Genomic DNA, 11,559 nt, shown 5'->3' on the forward strand with positions numbered 1-11,559 from the left:
TTATTCTTGAAACAATGATTTTTAAAAGTCTTAAATGTTAACCTAGATGTAAACTAGATGTTAAACAGGCTTTTATTGACCTGTAAGATTTGGAAAAGATTACTTGAAACTTCATTTCATATATAACAGTATGACCACCTCTCCAGGATTTGCATGGTTCCCAAAGGGCTTACTTTCTTAAAATCACTGCTGCCTTTCAAATTCTCCATTAATTAATTAATTAATTCATGCATTCATTCCTTCAACCAACAAATATTTATTAAGCACCTACTACATGCCAGATACTATTTAAGGTCCTTGAGATGAGTGATGAATAAAGTCATCATCTTCTGATGAATAAGGTCAGTTTGGGGATGGTCTGTCCATTCTGCCTCTGTCTCTGTTTCACACCACATGAACCAAGAAGCAGCCTTCTTAGCCTTCCCCCTCACTTTTCACCAAACCATTTATTTAAGGAATTTGTATCCAGGTTTTCCTGAATTTTTGAGTAGATGGAGAGTTTTACCCTGAAGAAACACATAGAACTTAAAATTCACAGTAAGACATGCCTGTTTTTAGAAGTCCTGTAGCTATTTCCAGAAGTTGAGTTTCAGGCTCCCTGGTTGTGTTTCCTCACCCTCTTTGTGCCTCCTTCTCTCTTCTTTGTTCTCACACCTTCCCCACTTTTGATTCTCTGTGTATACAATAGGTAATTAAAGGCAACCAAAAGAGGATACTTTATCTCTTTTTCTCCAGTGCGGAGAATTTTAAATATTTCTTCTGTTGTGCTTGTTTTTGCCAGCCTATCACCACTTTCACTTTTCCCAAACTCGCTTTTGTTTCATTGCATTTCCTACACAAGTTGGTTCCCTCCACAAAAAGAAATGCGGTGCTATCTGTTAAAGAAATAATTTTCACACTGCTCCAAGTATTTTTTCCCTGAAGTGAAACATTGATGAATAACATCCAACGAATGGTCGAACTAGTGGTAAAAGTAGTTCAAAGATTATTTGCTGTGCAGCCACATATATACTCTGTAAATCTTTATTTACCAGTGAATTAGGGACACAATGATAATCACGTAGTCCAAGAAGGCTATTATTTCCAGAGAAATAAAAAAATTGTTTTTTCAATCTTTAATTTAAACCCCAAATTGGCTTTTTTCAACCTGTGTTCTGTTGTTTGACACAGCAGTTCCATCCAGACCATAGTTAATCTTAACATTAGGATCATTATTCCATTAAAAGTCTAGGCTATAAATCATACTTTTTTATGTGAGAAAAATACCAGGAAGAATAGTGAGATTGAGAAATGTATGTTTTGGGAAAAGTCATTATAAAATCTTTGCTTATTTTTCTTCTTGCTTTGGATATGCACAGATTCTTTACCTTTTAGAGGGTTCAATTATGGAATATCTTTGAAAGCTATAAAAACACAATGTTTTAACTTTCAAGTTAGGAGTATAGAACACAGGTTTATCATACTACTATTGTTATCCCTAAACAAACAAAAAACTTGTAAAGATGTAGATTTTATAATGGATTTGGTTTCCCTATCAAGTGAAGCATATATATGTATATATTTGTATATGTGTGTATATATATATAGTATTGTGTTGCATTGTATGGTATGGTATGATATGGCATGGTATGGTATGGTCTGGTATGGTATTGCATTGTATTAGTATTGCATTGCTTACCACTTCTGACAATATTCTGCTATTGATGTTGGCAGAGACAAAATCCGAGAACAATATAAATTTTTTTTCTAAATCTGAAAACCTTGAAAAAGATTCGCCTTTGACAAAATACAAGGTCTAGTAATTAAGCTATTTCTTTCCCTTCCCTTCTCTTCCCTTCCCATCCCCTTTCTCTGTTTCTTCTTCTCCTTTCTCTTTTCATATTATAGGCTGGAGAACTTGAAAATATATCAAGCCAGATGAGTGACTATGTGGGACCATAGCATGTGCCCAGGCAGATGTAGAGACTATTATCTATTTCCTCCCTCAAACAGGGATCCATCAGTTGTCTTCTCTTAGAAGTACTTAGAGAATGTAAGTCTGGTTTAAAAATTGCTTTATGTTTTATCAATCTAAATTTTCTCTATAAAGATTGAGGTTTGTTTTGTATATTTTTTCTAAGCTGCTCAAAGAAAACATAAATATGAGTAGAGAAATATGGATTCTAGTTACAGTTAACTTTTAAGTTTGATGTTAAGCATGACATTTATGCTATTCAGGAAACATTTTTATTTATCTATCAAATATATATGTTACATTAGCTGCTCTCTAAGATTTCTTGTAGTTTTTAAGCTGTAAGAGTTTGTGATACTAAGTATCACTTTACTTTGTGTTAAAGTGTGGCATTATTTAATGTAAAATTATCACTGAGCATAACTGGTGCAGTCCATGGCTAACTCAATACCCCCTGGTAATAAAACTTACCCTTCAATTTTCCAAACAAACAAAATTTCAAAACCAGTTTAGTGGACATTTGTTGATATCTTCTTTTATAACCCTCTCCTCAATCCCTTTTGAAAACACTTGCCAGTTTCTCTTGTGGGCATCTAGTGGTGAAGCCAAAAACCTAGGTAGACTAAGCCAGTCAGATCAGTTCATTTCATTGATTGTATGCTTTGGTTCTGGGGTTGCCATCCCATTCTCATGTCACCTTAGTTCTAATAGAAGTGAAATTCAGGGTTTTGCTGAGAATTCAGGAGTAAAGATATTCTCTTTTCCTGCTACATGTGGATAAGGAAGCATGTATACCATGCATTAGCAGCCATCTTGAGATCATAAAATACGCTGGTTTTAGGAATATGTAAACATCTTGGCATGCAGAGTGAGATATGGGACGCACACACACATACATACACACATTCACATGCACACACAACTTTTGTGATACCGTTGAGCCTAAACTTTCTGGGTATTTCTTTTATTGGTGACCAAAGCCAATGTTTAGCTTTTTAAGTGTGCTGGCTAAAGTAAGTTCAGGGGATTAATCACAATTATATGGGGGGAAAGCAACTACATGATGGAACAAAATTAGGAGAGGTCCTTAAATCACTGTGAAGGATCCTCAGCTGGTTAAATAAATGGTGATATAATGTGAAAAGTATGAGCTTTGGAGGAAGGTAAACTTTAGTTTAAATCCTGACTCATTTACTTAGCATTTACTTAGCATTAGCTAACATTTATTGACCATTTACTGTGTACTGAGTGCTTCTTTTTATCTCATGTAATCCTTTTACAGGTACTATTTTTAATCTCCATTTTACAAATGAGAAAACTGAGGATTAGAGAAGCTAAGGACATAGTTGTTATGTGGCATAGTTCAGTTTCAAACCCAGGTGTGCACTATCCAGAATCTTCATTTTTTTACTTATCCACAGGTGTATTTTATTTGGCCTATGTATTATATTTTTAAATTGTTTGAGCCAGCATTTAAAAATTGAAGGACTTCATGTAAAAATCCAGACTTGCATCTTCCCTTGAAAAATGTGTCCATATCCTAGGGGAACTACCAACTAGAGAGTTACTCTGTCTCCTCCATTTAGTCAAGACATAACCTCTACAGTTTGCCATAATATCTATCCTTCTATATTGTTGTCCTGACTGCAAAGCTGGGACAATAAGCAGTGACCATTTCTTTCACATTGTTGCCTTTCTTATAATAGAGAAAATGTACCTTCAAAAATGAAGGATGGATCTAGAGGGTGGGGATTTTCAAGGAAAAGGAGACAGTGTTCTCTTTTTCTTCTTTCAGATTTATTGAGATATAATTGATATATAACATTGTCTAAGTTTAAGATGTACGTGTTGATTTGATACACTTATATCCTACAAAAGGATTAACACCATAGCATTAGCTAACACCTCCATCGTGTCACATAATTACCCTTTCTTTTTTTGTGGTGAGAACATTTAAAATTATAGTCAATAATACTGTATTGTATACTTGAAAGTTGCTGTACTCTTAATTGTAGAGGCAAAGAAAATTTTTCTTGTTTAATATGCAAGTGCCACACCTAATTTATTCGTTTGTCTTACCTGCTTGGCTCCTGTGAACATCTGAGTTTGTGAAACTTGCACTAAACAATACTTTTTTCTTTTCTGTGTAATTTGGGAATCTCTTCTTCAAGGCTTCTTTTCCTCATTTTAAGAATGGACATTTTATGACAGGATTAAATGAGATAACCTATTTAAACATCTTAGCTTAATACCGGTTCTGGTGGTTGCTCAGAAAAAGAATCCTTAGCTTCTCTAATCATTCTTTTTCAGGTATGAATGTGGCCTACATTACTGTAATACAGTTGTTAACACAGTATTTTTTTTTAACATCTTTATTGGAGTATAGTTGCTTTACAATGGTGTGTTAGTTTCTGCTTTATAACAAAGTGAATCAGTTATACATATACACACATTCCCATATCTCCTCCCTCTTGCATCTCCCTCCCTCCCACCCTCCCTATCCCACCCCTCTAGGTGGTCACAAAGCACCGAGCTGATCTCTGTGTGCTATGCGGCTGCTTCCTACTAGCTATCTATTTTACGTTTGGTAGTGTATATATGTCCATGCCACTCTCTCACTTTGTCACAGCTTACCCTTCCCCCTCCCCATATCCTCAAATCCATTCTCTAGTAGAAAAACAAATACCATATGCTAACACATATATATGGAATCTAAGAAAAAAAAAAAAGGTCATGAAGAACCTAGGGGCAAGACGGGAATAAAAACACAGTATTTTATTTTTTTTACCTTAATGGCTTTGCTGTCTATATCATTTGCAAACTATTATCTACTTGGTCTTTTGCCTCGTGGACCTGTGGATAGTGCCTTTTGAATTTGAGGGCTGTAAAGGGAAAATGAATTAGTGCCATGTGGATGAGATTTCAGTGGGCTGAAACTTCCCATGGTATGAGAGAAATCAAGTAGTGGTGTCTGTTTCCTCAAACTGCCATCCAAGAGAGAAGGTTTATGACAGAAAGAGGCCAAATTGCACATCTAGAATAAAATAGGTACTGACTGTCAAGAAAAAGAGGCACTTTAATTGGTGATGGTACTGTCAAATTTCCCAGAAGCTGTCACCATGGGAGTGACCCCTCCAGAGGAATGTTAGGTCAAATGAGGGAAGAAAAATATATCCTTCTCAGTGCCTTGCCCTTTTGGAGCCATTCAGTATGCCAGGTAAAATAAGAGTTTCATGATAGGAAAGTCAGTCCCAATATCTATCTGCCTTTAACTTTGGAGAAAAATAAATATTATTTATAGCCATCAACATATCCTGGAATTTAGCCCATCATTGAAAGGATTGAATTTTAAACATTTAAAGCAATAAAAAGTAATACTGTTTAATTTAACCCTTTTACTGTACAGTGACTTCTCTGAATTTTTCCAGCTGGTTAACTAGATACTGGAAACCAAGTCTTTTAACTTTCAGGGTAGTGGTCTTTTCACTGTACTATGCCTGTGATTGTGGTTCTTTTGTGAGCTGATGCTTAAAGGACACTGTTAACATTCAAAAAAAATATAGTGAGAGTGGATGCCTATCCATGATCCTCTCAGCCCCCTTAACTTATTGAGGTCTGCTTCCTTTTGGGGAGCAGGTAATTGCTCTCTCCACCCACATGGATTAGAGGGAGCTGCTATATTTGTACAATATGACCCTTGCTCTTTAACCACAACCAATTTGTTGAATGGTAGGTCTATAAATCAAAGCAGTCAAATCAGTCCTTTCCATGAAAATTTGGAATTGGGACTTTGAAAAAATAAGATTGACCTCTTTTTGATTGTCTGAATTTGTAACATATAAATTCAGTAGCCTGTGGCTACTCTATTAACTAAAAAACAGAAAGCTAGTTGAAATGAAGAAGACATTAAATTAATTGCAGAGGGAAGCAGCAATGAGAGGGGGAGAAGGAGGACTCCTTGCGTTCCCCATTTCCAGTCTTGTGCTCCATGAGATATCACTGTAATCTCCTAATGGAGTCCCTCTTCTATTTAAAGTAGTTCAAGGGGGTTCTCTCTAAATATCTTTCATTTTTTTATAATCAGAGTCCAAAATTCTCATTTGATATTTTGTATCTTTATATTTGGGGTTTTCTTTTTTTTTTCTTGCGGTACGCGGACCTCTCACTGTTGTGGCCTCTCCCGTTGCAGAGCACAGGTTCCCGGCGCGCAGGTTCCGGACGTGCACGCGCAGGCTCCGGACGCGCACGCGCAGGCTCAGCACGCACACGCGCAGGCTCCGCGGCCGTGGCTCACGGGCCCAGCCGCTCCGCGGCATGTGGGATTTTCCCGGACCGGGGCACGAACCCGTGTCCCGTGCATCGGCAGGCGGATTCTCAACCACTGCGCCACTAGGGAAGCCCTGATATTTGGGGTTTTCTTGATGGCAAGTTGCATCTTGTTTCTTCTTATCAGTGGACGGTATATAATAGTATATACCACTTACAAAGCACTTTCTGTGTGCCAGGCACCATCGTAGGCACATTATAAACATTATCCCTAAGCCTTAGCCTACAAATAAGGAAATAATATGGACATTTTAGAAGTGCCATTTAGAATGATTAAGTAACTTGCCCAAGATTCCTCATCTCATAAGTGACAGAGCAAACTTTATACCTATTTCTTCATTTATTCCTTGAAAAACATCTCATTAAATGCCTACTATCTTCCAAGTATTCCAAAGGCACCGAATATGCATAAATGAGCCAGACAGACAAGGTCTCAGCTCTCATGGTTCTACATTTTAATGGAAGATGCAGGCAATAAACAGACAAGTAAGTATAAATATAAAGCAGTGGTAAAGGATATAGTGAATACAATATGAGATGGGGTAAAAATGAGAGAATGTGGACTATTTTACGTTAAAATTGTCAGAAAAGTACCCTTTGAAAAAAGGACCTAAATGGAGAAAAGAGTTAAGCCAAGAAAAGACCTGCCGGAAATGCTTTCCAGGTAGAAGCAACAGCAGGTGCAAAAAAACTCTTGCTAATAGATAAATTAATCAATGGAATGTTAGAAATCCTAGAAATATATCCATATATCCAAGTATTTCATGCTTATATATGAAAACATTATATTACAGAAGTGCTGTACTGATGATTTGAAAAAAGGTGGGCTTAGCAATAAAAAAGTTAATGGGCACACGTTTGTTTATGTGGAAAGATATGAAATTGAATCCCACTTCACTTCTACAGACCCACACACAAACATCAATTCTTGGTGACATTAATTATAAAAGATGTAATTACATATTTTTAGAGAAACATATTCTTTTTTTTTTTTTTTTTTGCGGTACGCGGGCCTCTCACTGTCGTGGCCCCTCCCGTTGCGGAGCACAGGCTCCGGACGCGCAGGCCCAGCGGCCATGGCTCACGGGTCCAGCCGCTCCGCGGCATGTGGGATCTTGCCGGACCGAGGCACGAACCCGCGTCCCCGCATCGGCAGGCGGACTCTCAACCACTGCGCCACCAGGGAAGCCCGAGAAACATATTCTTTATTATATTCTTAAACACGACACAAACCGTCAAATTATACAGGAGAAAATTACTAACTTTACATTAAAGGTAAGACCTTACATTTATCAAAAGACTAAATCATGAAAGTGCAAACTAAAAACAATGATGTATTTGTAATACTTATGACTCTCATAGGATTAATATCCAGACTGTCTTGTACACGATGTTCTAATGATGAATACATAGGTGATGATGATGATGACACAAAAACATCTTAAATAGTTCTTTCCACATAGTTATTAGATTTTCACACAAAGACACGCACACATACACAACAGATAGGTTTATTAAGTGTACAACATGATGATTATTTACTACATTAAGTAGAAATGGATCATCATAAAGGTCTTCATCTTTGTCGCCTTCACGTTTAGTAGGCTAAGGAGGAAGAGAAGGAAGGGTTGGTTTTGCTAAGGAGTCGCAGAGGCAGAAGAGGTGGGGGAGGTGAAGGGAGAAAAGAGGGGCAGGCACACTCGGCAAACTTTATGGAAATACACTGTAATTTCTGTCTGACTTTATAATTTCTCTGAAGTTTTTTATATGGTGCCAATCCTTTGCTGGAATTAAACTCTCCAGCTTTATATACTTTGCCTTCCTTTTGCTTTAAGTTGTCATATATTGACTTCACTTTTTCTCCAATCCTATTAGGGTCTACAGGTATCCTTTCTTATAACAATCCTGCACCCACATAGAAGCTGCATTGTTAATAAGAGATTAAAAGGTATTTTGCAAAATACAAGGTTTTCGTGCCTGCTGGTATAGCTGCAGGGATGGCTTCATGAATTTGCTTTTCTTTTTTTACAATGGTCCTTACACAGGATTCACTTATCTTGAAATGGCGGCAACAGCTGCAGACCTTAATTTACGGTACATAGCAAGCAATTCAGACTTTCCCTGTAATGTCATGACCTTTCTCTGCTTCTTCGGAGCACTTCCAGCACCCCTAGTGGCACTTTGTATGGGTCTCATGGTGTTATTCAAGGTTTAAGGTATTTCACTAAATACGATGGAAAACACGCGAGAACTGCGAGAGCTCATGTTCCCGCGAGATGAGATTTTACGGGCGAGACGCACGGGCTCAGGTGGGGATGATTGGCGTCTCTGGCGTTTGAAGCTGATGCTCGCAGCGCTCGAGCTCCCCGAAGTAGCAACAGGAGGTGGCTGTGAAATTATCACAGGACTACGGTATGTACTACCGTTAATTTTATGCAGTTATGGCTTAATTCTTCATCTTTACATTTGTTTACATTTCTCTTGTCTGTAAATGGCGCCATGTACAGTTTGTATGCATAAGTTTTGGTAAATTTTAACTTTTTATGATAGATTTCTGTATATTTTCTAGTGGTAAATGATAAAATAGACTAGTATCTACATATAATTTATGAATTTATGACGTACGTAACTTTTTCTTAATTTTATCGATATTTCTAGACTACTAGGTTCATCTGTGAGTTTTTTCAAATTGTTGCAAATCTCCAAAAATTTTCCAGTATGTTTATTTAAAAAAAATTCCTGTATAAGTGGACCCCTGTTGTTCAAGGGTCAACTGTATAATCACGTGGGAAACATTAGTATTATCTAGTAGTAAAGCAGATGCATGTACCTTAAGAACAGCAATTGTATAAGGTATTGTACGCTCACACCTTGGATAAACTCTTACACATTTCTAAGTGATAAGATATGTGTATTTATCACAGCTCTTTTTCTTAATAGAGGAAACAGTCCAACTTCCATCATTAAAAACAGTAGATAAGCAAATTTGGTTTGTGCATACAGTGGTTTACTATTTAGTAATGAAACGTAGATGGATTTTAAAAACAATGCGGCTCAATCAATAAGTAAAAGTGGTGGAAAGATCTACCTAAACCTTAAAAACATGCATGAGCAAGCTTTTCAACTAGGGACATCTGTTTGTAGGGCAAGTCTAAGGAAAACCAAATGATGATTAAAAGAAATTTAGTACAGCTGTTACCTCTCAGCGGCGTATGGAGGGGCTCTGTTCAGGGAGGAACATCCAGAGATCTTCAAAATACCCATAAGGGTCTCTTCCTTAAGCTAGGTTCTGGGTGCTAGGTGTTGTTTTTATCATTATTTAAACCATACATCTAACAAACTTTAAGCATTATAGGTGCTATTTTCTATGCACAAAATAGTTCACAATTGAAAAATAAATAAAACATAAATACACCATAACACTATACTTCCACAATGCAAACAGAAAGCAATCATTTTCCCATGCTAGTACAATTCAAACTGATTCTCTTTATTTCTTCCTTTAAGCATCCCTAAAATTCTTCCACAGGAAACCAGTTTATTCCTCATTTATCATTTTATACCCTGTTTCTCGGCTTTAAAATTTGGTGAAAGAAATACCAATTTCATGTTTGGATATGGGTAATCAAATGTGCAGTTGAGTAAGTAAAATGTAAATTGTTATTGTCAAATACTGTTTTGCACTTCTTTATGTACCAAAGACAACTTGTTTTCTTATTAGATGCTTTGAAAGCCCTTCAGATAGCAATCTGTAAAGAAGAGTTTGAGCTTTTAATTTATTTTTTTCTATAGAGATGAACTAGAAAAAAATTCTTACTATAAGTGCATGAAATTGAAGGCTGGAAGAAGAGATGTGTAGTAAAGGAAGACTATAGAAATTTATGTGCATAGTATTCTATTTTTCCCCTAAATATTGTTCTCTGTTCTTCATGGCTGGCTTCTTATTCTTTGATAATACTGCCCAAGCATTTTGATCGATTAAGTAAGAAAGAACTTCTGATCCACCTATACAAAGGTAGTAACCTTCAACTAATGCCACTTTTAATTTCCCAGTAATTATAATTTATAGTTGATATAGGAAGAAGACCAAAGATAAGGACCATTTAGGGAAAAGGCTTATTTTTCTGTCTCTCTGAAAGGTGCCACATGTAATATAAAGAGTAGTAAAGATTGAAGCTAGTTGGGCTCTAGGAACAAAGTTCCTTCTACTGAGTATCTTTTTTCCCTTATTTCTTACTGTGGCTCAGGTCAGAGTATCTAATTCTTTCCGATACTAAATCCTCTACTTAAAAATATAATAAAGGGCTTCCCTGGTGGCACAGTGGTTGAGAGTCCGCCTGCGGATTCAGGGGACACGGGTTCGTGCCCCGGTCCAGGATGATCCCACGTGCCGTGGAGCGGCTGGGCCCGTGAGCCATGGCCGCTGAGCCTGCGCGTCTGGAGCCTGTGCTCCGCAACGGGAGAGGCCACAACAGTGAGAGGCCTGCGTACCACAAAAAAAAAAAAAAAAATATATATATATATATATATATATACACACATATAAAAAATAAAATTGTACTTTAAAAACAGTGGTATATTGGTTCAAATCTTTAAATTTCCTTCAGTGCATCAGACAGCTAGAATTAAATCATTAAAAATACCTGTATGCCAAGACATGGACATGAACTGCAGAAGCTCTGAGTTATAAATCAAACTTTTGGAACTATGTAGCACTTTTTCTGTAGAGTTAACCTATATTTTTCTTTCAAGAATTGGGGGGATTATCTTCTCCCCATTTGCTTTAGAAGCACAGCACTCAGAGATGTAGAGGGACTTTGGGGGCTTGTGCATTATCACATTTGGTCTTCGCTCTTCATATCAATTATGGTTCTTTAGTCGAAAGCAAATAAAACAAACTCTGATAAGCCTAAGCAAAGTAGATATTTGTTAAAAGGATATAGAGTAGTTCAGAGAATTGTTGAACAATTGTGTAAAGATTGTAAACTTTATAAATGACTACAGTTGCTCTGAAAATTCAGGGAGCAGAAATGGATGGTCCTTATAGGGTACTTCTTTTGGGTGAATGAACTTGAACTTTTTAATCTGTGGTTTTTTCTGCTTAAAATTCAAGTTCCAGGAAGAGAGCATCTGGCATGCTGCTCACCCTTGGCCAGGAGTTGAGGGGATCTTGATCTATTTTCCCACTAAATTTATATTCAGAGAAAAATCAGGGTCCTGTGACACACACACACACACACACACACACACACACACACACACACACACACACACACACACAC

The sequence above is a fragment of the Aethalodelphis obliquidens genome, unplaced genomic scaffold (assembly GCF_003676395.1).
Source record: "Aethalodelphis obliquidens isolate GAN/ISIS:26980383/991018 unplaced genomic scaffold, ASM367639v1 scaffold52, whole genome shotgun sequence".
Classification (NCBI taxonomy): domain Eukaryota; kingdom Metazoa; phylum Chordata; class Mammalia; order Artiodactyla; family Delphinidae; genus Aethalodelphis; species Aethalodelphis obliquidens.